At 49.6% G+C, this 9,930-nt stretch overlaps 1 protein-coding gene across 3 annotated transcripts in view; it reads right to left on the reverse strand.

Annotated features, from left to right (window-relative positions):
* Positions 1 to 9,688, reverse strand: part of RNF4 (ring finger protein 4) — a 46,118-nt gene extending 36,430 nt beyond the window's left edge. Inside the window, exon 1 of one of the 3 annotated variants that reach the window (XM_031664779.1) lies at positions 8,965 to 9,688. The gene's annotated coding sequence lies outside the window, so the exon portion shown is untranslated. Of the gene's footprint in view, positions 1 to 7,863; positions 8,612 to 8,662; positions 8,805 to 8,964 lie in introns of those variants that run through there. The other 2 variants (XM_031664777.1, XM_031664778.1) reach the window with 2 other exon arrangements.
* Positions 9,689 to 9,930: the final 242 nt, after the last annotated feature.

Raw genomic sequence — 9,930 nt, forward strand, 5'->3', positions numbered from 1 at the left:
CAGCACTTTGGGAGGCTGAGACGGGCGGATCACGAGGTCAGGAGATCGAGACCATGCTGGCTAACACGGTGAAACCCCGTTTCTACTAAAAAATACAAAAAATTAGCCGGGCGAGGTGGCGGGCGCCTGTAGTCCCAGCTACTGGGGAGGCTGAGGCAGGAGAATGGTGTGAACCCAGGAGGTGGAGCTTGCAGTGAGCTGAGATCCGGCCACTGCACTCCAGCCTGGGCGACAGAGTGAGACTCCGTCTCAAAAAAAAAACAAAAAAAACAAAAAAAAACTGATTGCCGGGCCAGGCGCGGTGGCTCAAGCCTGTAATCCCAGCACTTTGGGAGGCCGAGACGGGCGGATCATGAGGTCAGGAGATCGAGACCATCCTGGCTAACACGGTGAAACTCCATCTCTACTAAAAAATACAAAAAACTAGCCGGGTGAGGTGGCGGGCGCCTGTAGTCCTGGCTACTCGGGAGGCTGAGGCAGGAGAATGGCGGGAACCCGGGAGGCGGAGCTTGCAGTGAGCTGAGATCACACCACTGCACTCCAGCCTGGGCGACAGAGCGAGACTCCGTCTCAAACAAAAAAAAAACAAAAAAAACCTGATTGCCTTTAACAGTAGTCATCTCTTGAATGCTTTGCTGCTTAGAAATTTACTCTACCAGATATCCTAAATCATTTCTCTCAAGTTCAAAGTTCCACAAATCTCTAGGGCAGCGGCAAAATGCTGCTAGTCTCTTTGCTGAAACATAACAAGAGTCACCCTTGCTCCAGTTCCCAACAAGTTCCTCATCTCCATCTGAGACCAGCTCAGACTGGATTTCATTGTCCATATCCTTACCAACATTTTGGTCAAAGCCATTCAACAAGTTTCCAGGGAGTTCCAAACTGTCCCACGTTTTCCTGTCTTCTTCTGAGCCCTCCAAACTGTTCCAACCCCTGCCTGTTACCCAGTTCCAAAGCTGTTTCCACATTTTCGGGTATCTTTTCAGCAGCATCACACTCTACTGGTACCAACTTACTATACTAGTCTGTTTTCACAATGCTAATAAAGACATACCCGAGACTGGGCGATTTACAAAAGCAAGAGGTCTACAAAAGCCAGTTCCAAACGGCCGAGGAGGCCTCACAATCATGGCAGAAGGCAAGGAGGAGCAAGTCATGTCTTACATGGATGGCAGCAGGCAAAGAGAGCTTGTGTAGGGAAACTCCCCCTTATAAAAGCATCAGATCTCTTTTTCTTTTTTTTTGAGATGAAGTCTCACTCTGTTGTCCAAGCTGGAGTGCAGTGGTGCGATCTTGCTCACTGTAACCTCCACCTCCTGGGTTCAAGCGATTCTCCTGCCTCAGCCTCCCAAATAGCTGGGACTACAGGCATTCACCACCATGTCCAGCTAATTTTTGTATTTTTAGTAGAGACAGAGTTTCGCTCGTCTTAAACTCCTAACCTCGTGATCCGTCCGCCTTGGCCTCCCAAAGTGCTGGGATTATAGGCATGAGCCACCGCACCCGGCCTAGAACATCAGATCTCTTTGAGATTTACTCACCATCATGAGAACAGGATGGGAAAGACCTGCCCCTAAGATTCAATTGCCTCCCACTGGGTTCCTCCCACAACATGTGGGAATTCAATATGAGATTTGGGTGGGGACACAGCCAAACCATATCAGCACCTGTATTCCCAGCTACTTGGGAGACTGAGACAAGAGGATCACTTTAGCTTAGAAATTTGAGGCTGTAGGCTGGGCACAGTGGCTCATGCTTATAATCCCAGCACTTTGGGAGGCTGAGGTGGGCATATCACCTGAAGTCAGGAGTTCAAGACCAGGCGGGCCAACATAGTGAAACCCTGTCTCCACTAAAAATACGAAAATGAGCCAGGTGTGGTGGTACCCACTTGTAATCGCAGCTACTCGGGAGGCTGAGACAGGCAAATCACTTGAACCCAGGAGGTAGAGGTTGAAGTGAGTTGAGACTGTGCCACTGCACCACTCCAGCCTGGGTGACAGAGCAAGATTCTGTCTTAAAACAAACAAACAAACAAACAAACAAACAAAAAACAAGTTTTAGGCTGTACTGTGCTATATAATTGCACCTGCAAATGGCCACTGCACTCCTGCCTGGGAAACACAGGAAGACAACCTTCTCTTAAAAAAAAAAAAAGAAAAGAAAAGGGCCGGATGTGGCGGCTCACACCTGTGATTCTAGCACGTTTGGAGGCCGAGGCGGGTGGATCATAAGGTCAGGAGTTCAAGACCAGGCTGGCCAACATGGTGAAACCCCGCCTCTGCTAAAAATACAAAAAATTAGCCACGCATGGTGGCGCGTGCCTGTAATACCAGCTACTTGGGAGGCTGAGGCAGGAGAATTGCTTGAACCCGCGAGGTGGAGGTTGCAGTGCTGAGATCTTGCCACTGCACTCCAGCCTGGGTGACAGAGTGAGACTCTGTCTCAAAAACAAAAACAAAAACCAAACCAAACAAAAAAAACCACAGATGATCGTGATGGGAGAATAGGAGAGAACATTTCTACCTGAGGCATTTTCAACTTTTCAACTTGCAAGAGTAGGAAGCCAGAACCAACACTGGAAGACATCAAGAAGGTACTTAGAAAGGAAGCAAATTCTAGTGCAGGTAACACAGAATGCTGCCATTTTTAGCAGCAGAATTTAGCAGTAGTTTGGCTAAAGAAAGAGGTGAGGTGCGGCAGATAGGGAAATGCCTAGGCCCTAGGCCAACTTCCCCTAGCTGGTGAGAGGAGAAAACTTAGGAACAATAACTCTGAGGAATACAATACAGTCACTGAGAATCAGTAACATTTCTTGAGGGTATTTATCAGACTCCTCTGGGATGAAAGCAAAAATAAAGATACTATTAAGTTTTGTTTTTACTATTTGAAGTTTCTAGAAACATTGGCCATGTGCTTTCCCACCACACACAAAAAGCACAAGACATAACAAAGCCTAACAAAAGAACAAAGGTAGGAGTCAGGGGTTAAGTTGCAAGCTCTGCTTACTAACTGTGTGACCTTGGGCAAGTGACCCTGATCTCCCCATGCCTCAGGAAGAGTAAGATGGGGCTAACTACAACAACTACCTTATAGGGTGGTTCTGTAAGATAGTGAGAAGTAGGGAAATCACTCAACCGTAGATATTAATCACGAATCAGGAGTCTGAGACCAGCCTGGGCAATATGGCAAGACTCAGTCTACAAAAATTTGTTAAAAATTAGCCAGGTGTGGGCCGCGCAAGGTGGCTCACGAGGTCAGGAGATTGAGACCATCCTGGCTAACATGGTGAAACCCCGTCTCTACTAAAAACACAAAAAACTAGCCGGGCGTGGTGGCAGGTGCTTGTAGTCCCAGCTACTCAGGAGGCTGAGGCAGGAGAATGGTGTGAACCCAGGAGGCGGAGCTTGCAGTGAGCTGAGATACGGCCACTGCACTCCAGCCTGGGTGACAGAGCAAGTCTCCGTCTCAAAAAATAAATTAGCCAGGTGTGGTGGCATGCGCCTGTAGTCCCAGCTACTTGGGAGGCTGAGGCGAGTTATGATTGCACCAATGCACTCCAACTGGGTCAACAGGGAGAGATTCTCTTAAAAAAATAAATAAAAAATGCTAATGATCATTTGAGTCTTCATAAAGTCGTAATCTTTTTGCTGGTGAAGGGTCTTGCCCTGATGATGGCTGCTGACGGGTCAGGGCAGTGGCTGATGAAGGTTGGGGCAGCTCAGGGTGGGGGCTGACAAAAGTTAGGGCAGCTGTGACAATTTCTTTTTCTTGTTTTTTGAGATGGAGTTTTGCTCTTGCTGCCCAGGCTGGAGTGCAATGGTGCGATTCTGGCTCACCACAACCTCTGCCTCCCTAGTTCAAGCAATTCTCCTGCCTCAGCCTCCCGAGTAGCTAGGATTACAGGCATGCGCCACCAAGCCCGGCTAATTTTTTTGTATTTTTAGTCGAGACGGGGTTTTTCCATGTTAGCCAGGCTGGTCTGGAACTCCCAACCTCAGGTGATCCGCCTGCCTCGGCCTCCTAAAGTGCTGGGATTATAGACGTGAGCCACCGTACTGGGTCAATTGTGACGATTTCTTAAAATGAAGTTTGCTGCATCAGTTGTCTCTTCCTTTCATGAAAGATTTCTCTGTAGCATGCAATGCTGTGTGACAGTATTTCACTCAGTGGAACTTCTTTCAAAATTGGAGTTGATTCTCTCAAACCCTGCCACTGCTTTATTAACTAAGTTCATAAAATATTCTAAATCCTTTGTTATAATTTCAGCAATGTCCACTGCAACTTCAGCAGTAAATTCCACCTCAAGAGACCACTTTCTCTGCCTGTCCACAGGAAGCAACTCTCCATCTGCTCAAGTTTTATTATAAAATAACAGCAATTCAATCACAACTTCAGCTTCTGCTTTTTTTTTTTTTTTTTTTTTTTTTTTTTTTTTTTTGAGACAGAGTCTCGTTCTGTCAACCAGGCTGGATGGAGTAGCAATGGCATGATTTAGGCTCGCTGCAACCTCCGCCTCCCGGGTTCAAGCGATTCTCCTACCGCCTTGCCCAGCTCTTTTATTTTTTTGAGACAGAGTCTCACTCTGTTGTCCACGCTGGAGTGCAGTGGCCCGATCTTGGCTCACTGCAAGCTCCTCTTTCTGGGTTCACACCATTCTCCTGCCTCAGCCTCCCGTGTAGCTGAGACTACAGGTTCCCACTGCCACGTCTGGCTAATTTTTTGTATTTTTAGTAGAGATGGGGTTTCACCATGTTAGCCAGGATGGTCTTGATCTCCTGACCCTGTGATCCACCCGCCTCGGCCTCCCAAAGTGCTGGGATTACACGCACGTGTGAGCCACCGCGCCTGGCGACAAATATTCTTTTTTTTTTGAGGCGGAGTCTCGCTCTGTCGCCCAGGCTGGAGTGCAGTGGCTGGATCTCAGCTCACTGCAAGTTCCGCCTCCCGGGTTTACGCCATTCTCCTGCCTCAGCCTCCCGAGTAGCTGGGACTACAGGCGCCCGCCACCTCGCCCGGCTAGTTTTTTGTATTTTTTAGTGGAGACGGGGTTTCACCATGTTAGCTAGGATGGTCTCGATCTCCTGACCTCGTGATCCGCCTGTCTCGGCCTCCCAAAGTGCTGGGATTACAGGCTTAAGCCACCGCGCCCGGCCCGACAAATATTCTTAATGGTATCTAGAATAGTGTATCCTTTCAGGAGGTTTTTAATTTACATTGTTGAGACCCATCAGAGGAATCACAATCTATGTAGCTATAGCCTTACAAAATGCATTTCCTTCCCCCGGTCCGCACCCCCCCCTTTTTTTTTTTTAAGAGATTGGCAGTGGAGGGGGTGGTCTCACTATGCTGCCCAGGCTGGTCTCTAACTCCTGAGCTCAAGGGATCCACCTGCTTTGGCCTCCCAAAGCGCTGCGAGTACAGGCATGAGCCAACGTGCTCAGCCCCAAAATGCATTTCTTAAATAAGATTTGAGAGTTGAAATTACTCCTTGATCCATGGGCTGCAGAACAGATGTTAACATTAATCTCATTCATCTCCATGAGACCTCTTTGGTGACTAAGCACATTCTCAGTGAGCAGTAATATTTTGAAAGAGATCTTTTTTTTCTGAGCTGTAGATCTCAATAGTGGGCTTAAAATGTTCAGTAAAACATACTGTAAACAGATATGCTACTATACAGGCTTTCTTGTTTCACTGATCAGCACACAGTAGATTGCTGCATAATTCTTAAGGGCCCTAGGATTTTCAGAATGGTAAATGAGCACTGGTTACAATTTAGTCACGGGTCACATTAGCCCCTAACAAGAGAATCAGCCTGTCCTTTGAAGCCAGGCATTGATCTTTCTCTGGCTATGAAAGGCCTAGATAGTATTTTTTTTTTCCATATAAGGCTGTTTCATTTACACTGAAAGTCTGTTGTTCAGTGTGGCCACCTTCATCAATTATTTTAGCTATATATTCTGCATAACTTGCTGCAGCTTCTACATCAATGCTTACTGCCTCAACCTTACACTTTCACATTACAGAGGCGGCTTCTTTCCTTAAACCTCATGAACCAACCTCTGCCAGTTTCAAACTTTTCTTCTGCAGCTTCCTCACCTTTCTCACTCTTCACAGAATTGAAGAGAGTTAGGGCCTTACTCTGGATTAGGCTTTCGCTTAAGGGAATGTCACGGATGGTTTGATCTATCCAGACCACTAAAACTTTCTCCCTATCAGCAATAAGGCTGTTTGGCTAATCATTCATGCGTTCACTGGGGTAGCATTTTAATTTCAAGAACTCTTCCTTTGCATTCACAACTTGGCCAACTGTCGTTCAGCACAAGAGGCCTAGCTTTTGGCCTATCTCAACTTTTGATATGCCTTTCTCACTAAGGTTAATCATTTCTTAACTTGATTTAAAGTAAGAGAGATTCAACTGACTGCTCCTTTTGTCTGGACACTGTAGGGTCACTGACTGGCCTAATTTCAATATTGTGTCTCAAGGAATAGAGAGGCCTGAGAAGAGAGACTGGGAACTGCCAGTCAGTGGAACTGTTAGTAGACACCCAACTTTTACCAATTAAGTTCACCATCTTATATTAGTGCTATTCATGGTAACCCAAAACACTGACCACAGCTCATCGTAACAGATGCAATAATGAAAAGGTTCGGGGCTGGGCATGGTGGTTCATGCCTGTAATCCCAACACTTTGGAAGGCCAAGGCAGGTAGATCACTTGAGGTCAGGAGTTCGAGATCAGCCTGGCCAACATGGTGAAATCCCGTCTCCACTAAAAATACAAAAATTAGCTGGGTGTGGTAGTACGTGCCTGTAATCCCAGCTACTCCAGAGGCTGGGGCAGGAGAATCACTTGAGCCCAGGCAGCAGAGGTTACAGTGAGGCCGAGAACATGCCATTGCACTCCATCCTGGGTGACTGAGATTCCATCTCAAAAAAAAAAAAAAAGTTTGAAATATTGTGAATTACCAAAACTTGACACAAGAGACACGAAGTGAGCACACGCTGTTGGAAAAATGGCTGGCACTTACAGACTTGCTCGACGAATACCTGCTATAAACCTTCACCTTGCAAAAAAGGCAATATGTGCAAAGCACAATAAAATGAGGTATCTCTTATTCCCTCCATCCTCACCCAGCTACAGGAGGGCCAGCACCACGACTGCTGACTGCTGTATTACAAGCAGAAAGCTTGGCATACAGAACACCTCAAAAATATGCTACTTCGATCTTGAGGAGAGTGAAATATCTTACTCATTTTATGTACAAAGCACAGATGTGTATACATTCTATAAAAAATAGTTTACGTATGGCATTAAGATTTCATGAAGATTAGAAAAACAATGTTTACAAAAGCTCCTTACAAAGGTAGTAATTTAAGATCAATAAACGATGTATTAAAGTAAGATTTTTGGAAGCTCAAATTCAGGCAATACAAAAGCCAGCAACACAGCTTGCTACTCAAATGTCCCTATTTCATCTCAAACTCACAGTAAAACTGAACCCAATGTATCCTTGTCCATTAACAAGTAAAACACCAAGAAAATAACAAAACATTCCCTTCAATGTCTCTTTTACTGTCAGCGGTCCCAAAACTCCTGGTCACCGCATTCAAAAGCCTAATCCTGCAGTTAAGACTTAATCTCATCTGCTGCTAAAGAGCCGGCTTTGTGACCTTGGGCAGACCACCTCACTTCTCTGGATCTCAGTCTCCCCAACCACTTGGACAGTCTAAGTCAGATTCCAGAGCTGAGACCCTACGTCTGGCTCAAGAACTTCGTGCAGAAACAGAACGAAGGTTATTAAGACTGTGAACGTCTATGGGAACCGACAAGTGAAAGACAAAAGCTGAAATCCCTACCAAAACTGCTTGCCCAAGCTCTATCCTTTTCCCTGTTTCCTCGATGGATCAAAGGCAGAAAAGCGGTGTTTACTAGCAACTCTGTTTCGGGTCTTGAGAATCTTCATACATCAGCCTACAGGCGAGCCAGAGGGTGAAGGGCCCGAGCGGTGCAGGGCTGGGCCGCAAGCCTCACAGTCACACGTTCCACCAACCATCAGCCGGGGCCCGGAAGCGCGCCCGGAAGTCGAGGCCCTACTAAGTTTTAGACTGCGACCTCGGCGCCCCGCACAGTCAGTCCCGCACCCGTACTCGGATCCTCCCGACCTACAAAAGGCCCTGCCACGCGGCCCAGGCACCCGGGCACCCGGGCAAACTCGCAGGCCCCACGATGGCGGGGCGGCGGCACGAACACACAAAGGAGACGTCGTCAGCGGGGAACAAAAACCCTGCCCAGGTCTCCCCCCTAACAGCACACCCTGCCCGACTCTCCGAGTGACCTTGGGGGCGTTCCTGCCCTTCCCAGAGCCTCAGTTTCCCTTCCTAATCTATGGACTAAGCCCCATGGCCGCGGCCCGCCAGGGTGAGCCGAGACCCAGACGCAGGCCTCTTAACTTCTGTTGCCCGCGCCAAGCCGGATTAGGTGCGCCCGCGCGGAAGGCGGTGCGAGCGGCCAGAGCTGGCTCGAGGTCCCGGGCTGCGGAGTCTCGGCCGGGTGGAGCCGCGCGGGCCGAGGCCTCTGTAGGCCGCGAAGCCGCCTAAACCTCGCATCTGCACAGGCCCTGATTTGCCGCTGCTTCCCCGCAAAGCCCAGCCTAACCTGGAGCTAGTTAGGTCCGCAGGCGCCGCAGCCGTCGCACTAGAGAGAAGAAGCTGCTTCTCCAGCCGCCCAGGAGAGCCCCTCGAGAAAGATGCCGCCGCCTCAACAGCAACCCACTTCCGCTTCGGAGGCCTCGGCTCCGCCCCCCGTCGTGTCCCCATTGGCCGCCCGCCTACCCTACTTCCGCGGTTGGCCGGGTAAGGACAAATTTTTAAATCCTATTGGATAAGAAAACCATCTGTTACCACTTTAAAGCGCGCCTCTTTCCGCCCCCGCCCACAATCGAGCGCCCTAATTCGCACCTTCCGGCAAGAGACGGCGCGGGCGCGGTCCCGCCCGCAAGGCCTTCCGGGAGTGGCGGTCTGAGGGCCGACCGGGCTCCTGTACCCGGCTGCGACTGACTGGCCCAACGCCGCCAGGGACTGCCCGCCGACTGCCTCCGGAGCCGAGCGGGCCCCGAACCTTCCCATTCCTAGTTTTCGAACCGCACACCAGCTGCCGTGCCCCTGGCTCGACGCAGCTGGCCGGGACGCGGAGCTGGTAGTTCGTCCCGCCCGCCGTTCCGCGCCCCTCTCCTGGCTCTTGTTTCCCCGCCTCTTAACGATGCCTTTGTGAGGAAGGTTGCTGGGCCTGGGGACTATGACGATCGGCTGGAAACCAGGCCTGGCCCTGTTTCAGCACCCCCGCGTGCCAAGCCCTGGGCCGGCGTGCGGGTCCCTGCCCCTGAGAGGAACCTGGAACTTTTACAGGCTGGGGTGCAGACGTGTACCTAACAGACGAAGAGTGTGGAGGATTGGAGGACTCAGGGCAGCACGGCACAGGTGCATGCAGGTCCCCGGTCGGACTGGAGAATGGGTGGTGGGTTTCTTGAGCTCCAGTCCCTGAGCTGGACTTTGACGTGGGTTTAGCAACCAGGAAAAAAGCCCACCTTGTCCCTGCTGCCTGAGAATACCCAGACCTTAGTCCATGGCCAGCATCTCTGGTCCCTCGGCACCCTCAGGCAATGTGAAGGTCACCCCAGATGCCTTGGGTTGCATTGTTTTCTTACACTGAGTTTCTGTTTGTTTTGAGATGGAGTTTCGCTCTTGTCGTGCTGGCCGGAGTGCAGTGGCGCGATCTCGGCTCACTGCAATCTCCAACCTCCAACCTGGATTCTCGTGATTCTCCTGCCTCAGCCTCCCGAGTAGCTGGGATTAGAGGCGCCTGCCCCCACACCCGGTTAATTTTCTTTGTATTTTTAGTAGAGACGGGGTTCCATCATGTTGGCC

The sequence above is a fragment of the Papio anubis genome, chromosome 3, assembly GCF_008728515.1.
Source record: "Papio anubis isolate 15944 chromosome 3, Panubis1.0, whole genome shotgun sequence".
Taxonomy (NCBI): Eukaryota; Metazoa; Chordata; class Mammalia; order Primates; family Cercopithecidae; genus Papio; species Papio anubis.